Source organism: Egretta garzetta, unplaced genomic scaffold (genome assembly GCF_000687185.1).
Source record: "Egretta garzetta isolate BGI_Z169 unplaced genomic scaffold, ASM68718v1 scaffold411, whole genome shotgun sequence".
Lineage (NCBI taxonomy): Eukaryota > Metazoa > Chordata > Aves > Pelecaniformes > Ardeidae > Egretta > Egretta garzetta.
In genome coordinates, this window is record NW_009258541.1 from 780326 (window position 1) to 790830 (window position 10505).

Here is a 10505-nt window from a genome sequence, read left to right on the forward strand (position 1 = left end):
AAGGGGGGGGGGCCTTTTGGCGGGAGATGATGTCAGCCACCAATGAATGGATTGAGGGATTGCTGCCACTGCGCTCACTGGCAGGGAGGAAGAAACTGAAATAACCCACCATTCGTGCCATAGAAAGGCTGAATATGTTCATTAGAATTAGGAGACTTCCTGCACCAAGATGATGGAGACCATCCACGGGGCTGGCAAGTGTCAGGTTGATAAGACAGTTGATGGACAGCACTTTGGAGATGTTAAATGTTAAGTACTAATTCCCTGACAGAGGACATGGAAGATGCCAAACTGATGCTATACTTGATTTTGACTGAGAAGAAAATTCATTTGCCTTTTTATTTAATCATTTATATTCAGTATCTTTACATTCCATTAAGCTCTGAGAACACTGGCAGAAGGAAAAGGAGATATTTTTATTTTTTTACTGTTTCTTGTGCCTTTTTTTTTTTCTGTGCAGAGATGTAGTTGTACTAAAGCAGCAGCATGGTATTATTCATATTACCCTGCAAGTGGTACACTTTGTACTTGATGTAGAATTGCTCCAAGTCACCAGCAGCACAGGCTGAGAATGGGAGCTTTGCATTTGTCGCTGGTGATAACACATCTCTAATGTGAGGATAATTGAGATTCAAGGTGAATCTAAAGAGAGAGAGGCCTATTTGAAGCAGAAGATGAAGCAACCTGAGGAGGAGAACAGTGAGGAATTCAATATATTAATTTCTTTCTGCTTTAATATGAAAGCGAGAAGTGATGGTCCTGCAGCTAGTGGGATTTTGCAACGAGGGGCTGTTTTCCTAGCTTTCCCACAGGCTTCCTCAGGGACCTCGGGCAAGTTTCTGTATTGAAAGGACAGTTTCAGTGCAATATAAACTTAAGTGCTGGCCTAAATATACCATATGGTTACGTTGCTAATGGGCCTAATCGCACCTTTGAAATGCCTTGTGTGCAAAACATTTCAACATGAAATAATGATGTAGGAAACAGTCTCGTGTTAACCTGGCACAACAGGGCAGGAGAGAAAGGTCAAACCCACGCTGGAACGCAGGAGATGTTGGGAGCCAGTGGGAGAGGTAAGTAGGGGGTGAATGAATGCAAAGGGCAGCTGCAGAGCTACAGCTGCCTGGGGTGGTCTCCTGCCTCTGCGTACCCTGCTGCCCGATCACTCTTCCTTTCTCCTCATGCCTGCCAGCAAGTTGTCCGTGGCTGGAATTTCCTTTTTGCCAGTAGCTTGCAAGAACTTTGCATCTGGCCCATTAACATTGGCAGAGTGGCGTCGTGAATGCATTTTGAAACGCAGCTTTGTAATTTCTATTTTGGATGTACATATTGTGATTAAATAGAATGTTTTTCTCTAGTCATCAACTGGTCTCCTTGTACCTATTTTTAGCATGGTCTGAGAAACAAAAAAGCAAGCAAAAGAGGTGTTAAATTTTGTCATGTCAAAATGAACCATTTTTGCCCAAGGGCAAGTGAAATGTCATGGAGAAATATTTTTCGTAGCTATCCTACCCTAGATTTTGGCTCTGAATATTTTGATATTTATTGATACTGGTTTTATTTAACTCAAGCTCAGTGCAAATTTTCAGCTTAGCAAAGACGGTTGCAAATAAATGAATGGAAAAATGTACACTTAAAACAACAAGACTTCATGAAACAAAATTGGGATAATCAGCAGCTTTCACTGGGAAAAAAAAAATAAAGAAGATGGATTTGCAATTGGAAAAAGGTATTACTTGAAAATGTACCAGTCATAGCACTGAAAGCACTGAGAGAGAGTTGGTAGAGAAACAGAATTAAATAACAACTATCTAATGGAGGACCTGATATATGCAGCACGTCAGCCTAAAGATACTTCGTATGGGCTCCAGCCTGGCATGTTTTGTTCACCAAGGTTTGGTCATTTATTGCCTTCATGGGATAAAACAGCAATATTGGGCCTAAGATGAGAGGTTTTTTAATTGTTATCTTTACCTGTTTAGGTGCTGAACATGTGAATATTTATGCATACTTATAACTTAACTACTGCGAGGAGCCCTGGAGGGTTCAGCTGACTTCGCTCCATTGCAAAAATGGAGCCATCCGGCCTCCTCTTCCTCCTCCCGCGGCTGTGATGATGTTGCCTAAACTGCTGTTTGCATCAGTGGAGCCGGAAATGTTTCTGTTGGTGTTTCAGAAAATTAATGTCTTTTGGTGGTGCCAATAAGGGGAGAAAAAGGGTGTCAGCAGGCCAGTTTCATCCCAGTGCAGTTGCTTTTGTGAACTTGGCCCAGGACTTTGTGAACAGACTATTTTTGCGCTCAGATTCCATTGAGGATTTTTGTTAAATCTTTTGGTGGCTTGTTTATTTAAATTAAGCCCTGATTAACTTAAGAAGCTTTCTTTGGCATTTAATAGTTTATCAGAGTAAAAGATTATGCTGCCAAACCACATGCACATTTGTAACATGGCTGTATCTGCGGCAATAAAATTTGCTATGCCCTATCTGTTTCACTTACTGTGCAGAAAGCGCTTTATCAGAAAAAGACTTAAGGCACTTTTATTGCCAGCATCATATGGAGGAGCTTGTCGGTATAAGGTTAACGGCCCCTTTGTATGTGGCTTACGATGTTGGTGTTCGTTGTCTGTGAATGCTAACGCGTAACAGAGACTCAGGCCCGTGGGCACGTGCTAATGGTAACAGGAGTTGGGTAGTAACAGGGAAAAAAATAGAAAAAAAAAATAGATGGAAAGTTTTCTGGCTGTATTTACTGGTTCATTGTAGAATGGGTTAAGCAAAGTTCTGTAAGAAGGTAAGATTTTGTGCATACAGTAAATGTGGTTTATGCCTCTCATTTCTCTGAATATGAGCATGCAGGTTCCAGTGACGTAGCGGGAGCTGGCTGCGGTCGCTGAGCTCTTGCTGGGTACAGAAGGGACCCCAGGGACTGAGCAGGCCCATGAAATGGTAGGTTACAGGCTGGCACCCTTAGGTACTGCCCTCTTAATATCAAATACAAACCTCAGGGTCTACAGCAGAGCTGGGCAGCTGCTTTCTGTGAGTGTTCTGCATTTGAGAGTGAATGTGCTTCCTTTGAGTTTATACCTTATTTATACAACTTTTTCTCGGGAACCTTACAAGCAAAAAAAAAGGAAAGAAAGCAAGACTCTAGAAAATATTTCGGCCCCATCAGGCAAACATCAGCTGTGACCTATGTCTATTCAAAACTCTTCATATTACATGTATCAGAAACTACTGAAAATAGTTTAGAAGCTAACTAAAGAAGAGAAAGAAAGAATTGCTGAATCTTGAACAACATCCAGTGAATGAGTGTCCCAGAGGAGATGGAAAAGAAGTGGTTGAATTAATTATCCATTACTCAATATTTACTCAGCTTTATCCTTCACCAGGACTGGAAAAAATATTTTGAAGTACTATGGAGATTTGGGGAGTAAATGATGCTGGCTAAATAAACCCATGTAATAACATGATGTATTGAAATAAGAAATGCTATATTTTTGCAGGCTTGCTAAACTGAGTCACAAAATGTATCAAGTAGACCAGTGTATCAAAAACTGAATAAATAAACACACTTCAGTTCCTGATAACTAAGAGTGAGCATATTCAGCACCAGGTTTGGTTGGTTGTTTTAGTTGGCTGTTTTGTACTTTAATCTTTCGTGGATTAATACTTTTTCTTTTCTACCTGCCTACTTTCCACCCCTCAGGTGTCCCGGTTGTCTGCTGTTACTGTTAAAACAGATGCCCGGGAGGAGATGTCCCTCTGAGCGCTGTCTCAAAGGTTGTCAGAAGACATTGGGAAGCTCATCGTAAAGCACCGTGCAAAAACATGTTTGCAAAGACGCGGTAAGGTACGTGTTACTGGAGCCGTGCTGCTCTCAGCAGCATCACTACTGCTGACCTGTGGAAAGCTCTTGAAACAGAAATCCCTTCCTGTGGGGTCAGCCAGGAGCAGCCACTTTTTCCCAGGAGCTGCACTTTTTGGGAGTCCCCTTGTACTGGTGCCCCTGCCGTGAGGAGCAGCTCTTCCAGCGAGGGTCGGGGTGAAGTTCGTGGGGCCACAGGAGGACTCTCAGTGTGGTTTGGTGCTGCGGGACTAGCTCCTGGCCTGTTGTGAGCAGGAGATGGCTGATATGGCGCAATGAGGTTTGAGCAAAAGTGGGCAACTCCAGGGTGACTGTTCCCACTTTAGGGGTGTTTCACAGCTTCTCCCACCCTTCTGGACACAGTGGTTGGTTGGAGAGTGCTGGTTCAGCTCACAGCAGCTCAAAACCTGAGCATCGGCCTCCAGGATGCCCATGGAGAAATTACTGTTAATGGTTTGTATGAGATCTCTTTCTTCTGAGAGAGGGATGGGCATGTCGGAGAGCTGGAAATGTTTCCTCCAGGGGCCCTACAGGAGTTCAGCAGCCCTAGACCAAGCTCCTTTCAGTGTTGCATTAATTTCCCATTCACTCAGCTGAAATGCCTCACGTCTGTAAAGTCTGAATGAAGTTGGGTGAAGCCGTTAGCAAGCAGCAAGCATCCTAGAAGGAGTGGAAAAACACAAACGGAGCAGGGCCTGAGCTTGCCAGGTTTGCTGGTCACACCAGGTTCGAGCCAGAGGGCTCCAGTTAGCATTCTTGCTGGAGAGGGGCCAGTGGTAGTACAGTCAGTTCAGCACAAGCGACCTGAAGTAGGTGCTCACTCGAGCAGGCAGATCTTTGCTTTTTAAAATGCTGTAAAAATCGTATTATGGCTGGACTTGTCTCGGGGCTGTGGCAATCCAGCCTCCGTTGTAGACCCAAACTCACTAAATCAGCCCTGCTTTAATAGATCGCTTTAGGAGGAAAAGGAAGGAGTCCTAAGTATGAAGGCATTTCTGCGAATCAGTTTTCCTTTTTTTTTTTTCCACGGTTGCAGTCAGGGTTTAGCAAATTACTTGGCATCTTGTATTTTGCAATATGGAAAATATACACCACCACAGAGCCACAGTCCTACCCCCTGCAGCACCTTAAAGACCCCCACAATTAGTCCTCAATGGGCACTGCAGCTTCTGATAAAAGGGCATGTGTTTAGCAGTGTTGAAGAGAGCAAATGGAAGTATATTTTACCTTTTCTTACTCTGCAGACCTGCCTGTGCTGACGCTGAACTCGGGACGCTACCAGTAGGAACAGAAATCAGATTTCATGCTTCTAACAACCCATAATGCCATCCTGCTAGTTATTAACAAGCCAAAGTAGCTCTTCAGCTGTAAGCCAGCAGTCTGAGCGCTGGGCTCGGAGGGGAAGCTAGGAAGCTGTTTGCTGGCAATGTAAGTAGCTCAGACACCCACTCTGTAGGAGGAAAAAAATCACAATGACCTCTTTTCCTCTCCTCCTCTCTCTCCCACTCACCATTACTAATTTATCCTGATTGTAATGGCTTCTATTTGCTCTAAGCAGATCCTGTTCCCTTCCTGGGGAGACTTGAACAGCTACAAGGACATCATATTCTCAGTGGAGGATCTGTTCTTGGGTTCAGGCAGACTCAGGCAGATATAATGATCTCTTGATGGGACCCCCCCCTTTTTCAACCGGCCAACCCACGACCATTTTAATGCCATCGTAATCTGAAATAAGACACTGGGAGTTGCATCTGGAGTAAGCCATCCCATGGTAACGAGCTGACGTTTAATTTATTGTCACAGGGAAACGTTTTGCAAATGGTTTATGTCTCTTCAAAAACCCATCTGACTCTTGCCCCATATGCAAGCCAGTGGAGCTGGCGGCTACGTTGTGTGGGTGCTGTGTGGCACTGGAGGGTGGCCCTGCCACTTGCAGGGATGCGGGGACAAGCTTATCCTCTGCGTGCGTCCACCCGTGTGGATCACACTGTATGAGAGTTTAATCTTCCCTGTCCGTTTGGGTTGCAAAGCAAATGCTAACACTGCCCTGGAGCGCTGCTGTTGACTCAAAAAGCCTCTCTGGTTATTTCTGAAGTTGCTCTGTGTTTGTGTCTCTCCCACATTCTTCCATCGGCACGGATCCTGGCTGGCTTTGCAACCCTGTCTCTGTGGCGTTAAGCTCCTTGGGAGGAGGCAGAGCCTCCTGCTCAGGGCGTGGGGCAATTCAAGCTGGCTGGGGTCAGGCGGCTGCTCTGTGCTGGGCCCTTTGTGCCTCTAGGGCCAGGGGAGTGAGCAGTGGTGGTGGAGGAGGGTTCATCCCATCAAGCTGAGTGGGATAAATAGCTCTAAGGATGTTCTGCCTCTCTCTGTTGGCTACAGAAGGAGCCTGGACACCTAGCATAGGAGACACATTTAGGTAATGTGTTCTTCTACTAATGGGGGACAGTTAATGGGACAGCCATGGCTGTATTTATCAAGCCTGTATCTTCTCTACTGCTTTTTATTTGATCCCAGTTGTGACAGTGGGGGACCAGTGGTACCTCTGCAGGATGCCACCCCTGGAACCCCAGCCAGGATGCTTTGGTGTGCAGCACTCCATTGCTTTTTGCAGATTTGCAAAATTGCTCCAGAAGCATTTTGCCAACAGGTTGGCGTTGCGGGAGGGAGGTTAGACAGGTTTCCTGGGGACAGAGGCTGCCAGTCTGCCACACAAATCCACCACTACAAAAGGCACCTGAGCCCAGCCAAAAGCCAAGGTGGGACAGAAGCTTCACTGTGTGCCTCCTGGCATTCAGCCCTGCCTGTGCTTCCCTCCTGCTACTGCGGTTGGAGGCTCTAAGGCTGTTGCCTCATCACAAAGTCCTAAATTACGCTCCCAGTGCCGGCTGTCAGCTGGGCTGTCAGTTCCTGAGCACCGTGTGGTGCCCTTGGCTTTACGCTTGTCTGCACCACCCTGACTAACTGTTGGCATCACATAAATAATAGACATTAATTCGCTTAATACCTTTCCTCTGTCCTGGGTTTTACAGTGGCACACATCAGCTAGTGGGTCACGGGTGCAATCGCATCCCTGTCAACAGTGTAATCTGTTGCCATGTCACATCTCCTGGACAGGCCTAATTTAACGGGCATGTTTTTTGGAATTGGCTAATAAATTGTTTGCTACGTGTGGTTAGCCAGCCCCGTTCTCAGCCCTCCCATCACCCTGGTGTGTGGCCCATAAATGTTTTCGTTAAGTAACTGGTTTCTGGCCTGTTTGGCAGCTTGCAGGGCTCCACATGGGTGCAGTTTATCTCTGCGGTGGTGAGCAGCTCCATTGCGAGTGGGGCTGGGATATAAAACCTGCAAGGGCCAGGGACGTCAGCCCGTGGGTTTGGGTGCTCTGGTTCTGCACCTTCCCAGTCTGGGGTGCAGGCACAGGCTGTCTCGGGCAGCTCCTGTGCAAGCCAGCCCCGCAGCGAGGGATCTGATTGATCATTTTTTGTATCCTTGGAAACTGAAAGGGCATTAAAATTGCATGGTGCGTGCAGTGCTGATGCACTCTCCTCCTCGTCGTGCTGCCATGGGCTTGGAGATGGCTTCAGCCTCCAGCTGCCAGCTATGGGGTGTAAAGGGCACTGGCTGTTTTTGGAGAAAAACTAAACTAGAATTGAACGGCAGACTCTTGAGAGGGAAGTAGCTCTATGAATCGCGGTGCTGGCGTCCAGGGGATGTCTGACTCCCAGCCATCCCCGAGCATGGCTCAGTACCTGCTCTGTTTGTGGCCCCATCACAGCGAGCCTGGGCTTCATGGCAGAGAGCTCCTGCCTGAGGGGAGCTGCCTGCCTTGAAGCCATCCCGCCCCAGCCACAGGGGCTGCCAAGCCTGGCACTGGGCTCTTAATGTGGGGCTGCCTGGCAGCGGTTCCTGCCATTTGGAGCACACATGGCACTCACCACCCACCCACCTGAAATGGGTTGGATCTGGGCTCACAAAAGCCCCTCTTAAGTATCTGCTTAGGGCTTAATCATCTAACATTAAAGGGAAGTGAATATAATCACTCTGGGATAGATCCTACAGGCAGCGCAGGGTAGCAAGGGTGTTGTTCTCCAGCCCCCTTTTGGCCCAGCTTTCCTGCCTTAAAATAAATTCACTAAATAAGAAATACGCACTCCAGTGGCTGATGTGTGGATGTCTTTCACCTTGTGCAGGAGCTGCACGTGCAGGTGTGCATAGGCAGCCCTTGGGAAGGGCTTTAACTACATTGGGCTGTAGGCAGCGCTGGGCTGTACGGCGGCGCTGCCTGCACGGGAGCTCCCCTTGGCAGCGCTGGCGGCTGGGTTGGACCCTGCCTGGGGAGTCCCATGGGTGCTGTCAGCAGATGCAAGAGCGCCCAACCTGTGCGTCAGCATGGATTCAGCCGTGCCCTCATCCGTGCTGAGGCCGTTTCCAGGCAGCTCTCTGCCAGCACTGGCAGTTCCCAGGAGAAAGGGGCTCGCCCGGAATCGCCCCCAGGTCCACGGGAGGGAGCGCTGAAGGGTTGCCCCTAGCCCAGGGCTGCTGACAGCCCGTGGGGCTGCTCTGAGTGCTGCCGTCAGTGTGCACGCTCCGGCGGCTTCTCAGCAGCACCCGCCGTCCTGTCCCCAGCCAACAAACCTGCTTTTGCCTCAAATCTAGGTTACTCTCTGTCTCTCTCCTTCAGACACCAGATTTCCCATTTTCTAAATGGGTACCAGAACAAAGGCTCTCCCAGGATCTCATTTTCTCCTACCTTCTCAGTTGCTGCTAATTAATGTCGTGGCTGCAGAGTCACGCAGCATGTGTTCATCTATATGCATATAGAGAGAAGAGGTGAAAATAATATCTGCATCACGGGATCCTGCAGATTTATTTGCTGGGGAAAAGAGGTCCCTGATGCTCCGGGAATTCCTCTAGCTACGACAGCATCTGCTGGGCACCATCCCACCTCTTGGTGCTCTCCTTGGCTCCTGCAGGTCAGGGTGCTTCGGCTGCTCCCTGTCGTAGCTCACACTGCTGCCTTGAGGTACCTCCAGGAGATGCCGGTGACGGCTGACTCGTAGGGCACGTTACTGAGTGCCTGGTGCCTGCCCATGGAAAACAGGGAATGGGGCGACTGTGCGTGCGCGAGTGCACGGGGAGAAGAGGAAAACAGTCAAGAGAAACCACAATTTGTTGTGGGCTTGAACTAATGGGCATTGGCTACTCAGAAATCATACGGTAAAGTGCAACAGATCCCCACAAACCATCGCTGGCAATGAGTCACTGGTTAATGCACTGCTAACTCGGATTTATAGGTTTAATATTTTTCTGCTGCACCGTTTCTGTTGCTGCGCAGATTGCTTCATCAGTTTTCTTTCCTGTCCTGAGGTACTTTAAAATAGGCTCTTTTGGGGTTGTTATTGTTTAATAAACATTTTATATTTCAAAGGATATTGAAAAAATTCCTTGCCATTTATTCCCCAAGACTTGAAATGGTCTCTCTAATGTCCTAGTCCAATTTGTGAGCTGGCTAACTATCTCATACCTATATAAATGTCCTTTTCTTGAGGATCTAATGAGTATAATAGCCACTGTGAGTGTGTGTATTTCAGTTGTGGTCATGCAGGAGGAGCTCTTAATGAAACCATCTTTATTTAAAAAAAAACCACCAACGCTTTCGTAAATTTAAAAAAAGCGTCAATAATCCTCTTTTTTTTTTTTTTTTTAATGTTTGACTTAATACACTCATTTTACTCACTGTTCTTAACAATATACATGCTCATTTTCCCTTCCAGAGATCAAAACTCTGCTCTGGCAAGTGCTGAACAAGCAGGCGCTCAAGCTCAGCCGTGTCCCACGGAGCACGCAAGCGCAGCCGTGTGCTGCTATGGCGGTGCGTGGCGCTACCCATTTGGGACAGGCTGTGTTTGGGACAGCCCCGTCAAAACCAGGACTTAAAATCTGAAGTATCTGTGTATACGCTGCGCGATGTTCACTGCTGCTTGGGTTCGTGAACCCTCGGCTTTGCCCTGCGGAGCCAAGAACCTGCTCGAGCGGAGGGAAAATGCTTACGTTAAGATTTGTGGTATTTAATTTGCTAGGTATTTAATGTCTGTAACTATTCATTTTTGAGACTGTACACACATCATACATATATGTATACACAGAGTATGTGGATAAGCTGGGTTTCATGAGTCTATCAGTAAGATACCTATTAACGTTGTCCTTTTCCAGATGAGCCTCACATGGTGCAAGTGACCCAGTGCCCACGGCAGCAGTGCAGAGGCTCTCCAAAAGCGCCAGGAGCACTTGGGCTCCCCCCATTAGATTTCAATGGCAACGAAGCCCCTGACGCAGTGGTGAGGAGCTTGAATCTCTCCAGAAATGAGACTCACTTTTAAAACACGGAAAGGTATCGCGCACCCTGCTCGACACCCCTCGCCCTGGGGAAGAGCTGAGGAAGGTTAGCCTTGGCCTGCGCCCCTTAGCTCTGGGGTCCACCTGGCCCCCAGTTCCCACTTGGCCCTGGGCTTGGCACAGCTCCCTTCAGCCCCAGGGCTTCTCGCAGACATTGGGGCTCCCCTCAGCCCCGTGTCCCCCTCAGCCCCAGGGCTCCCTGCAGACATTGGGGCTCCCCTCAGCCCCCGGTCCCCCTCAGCC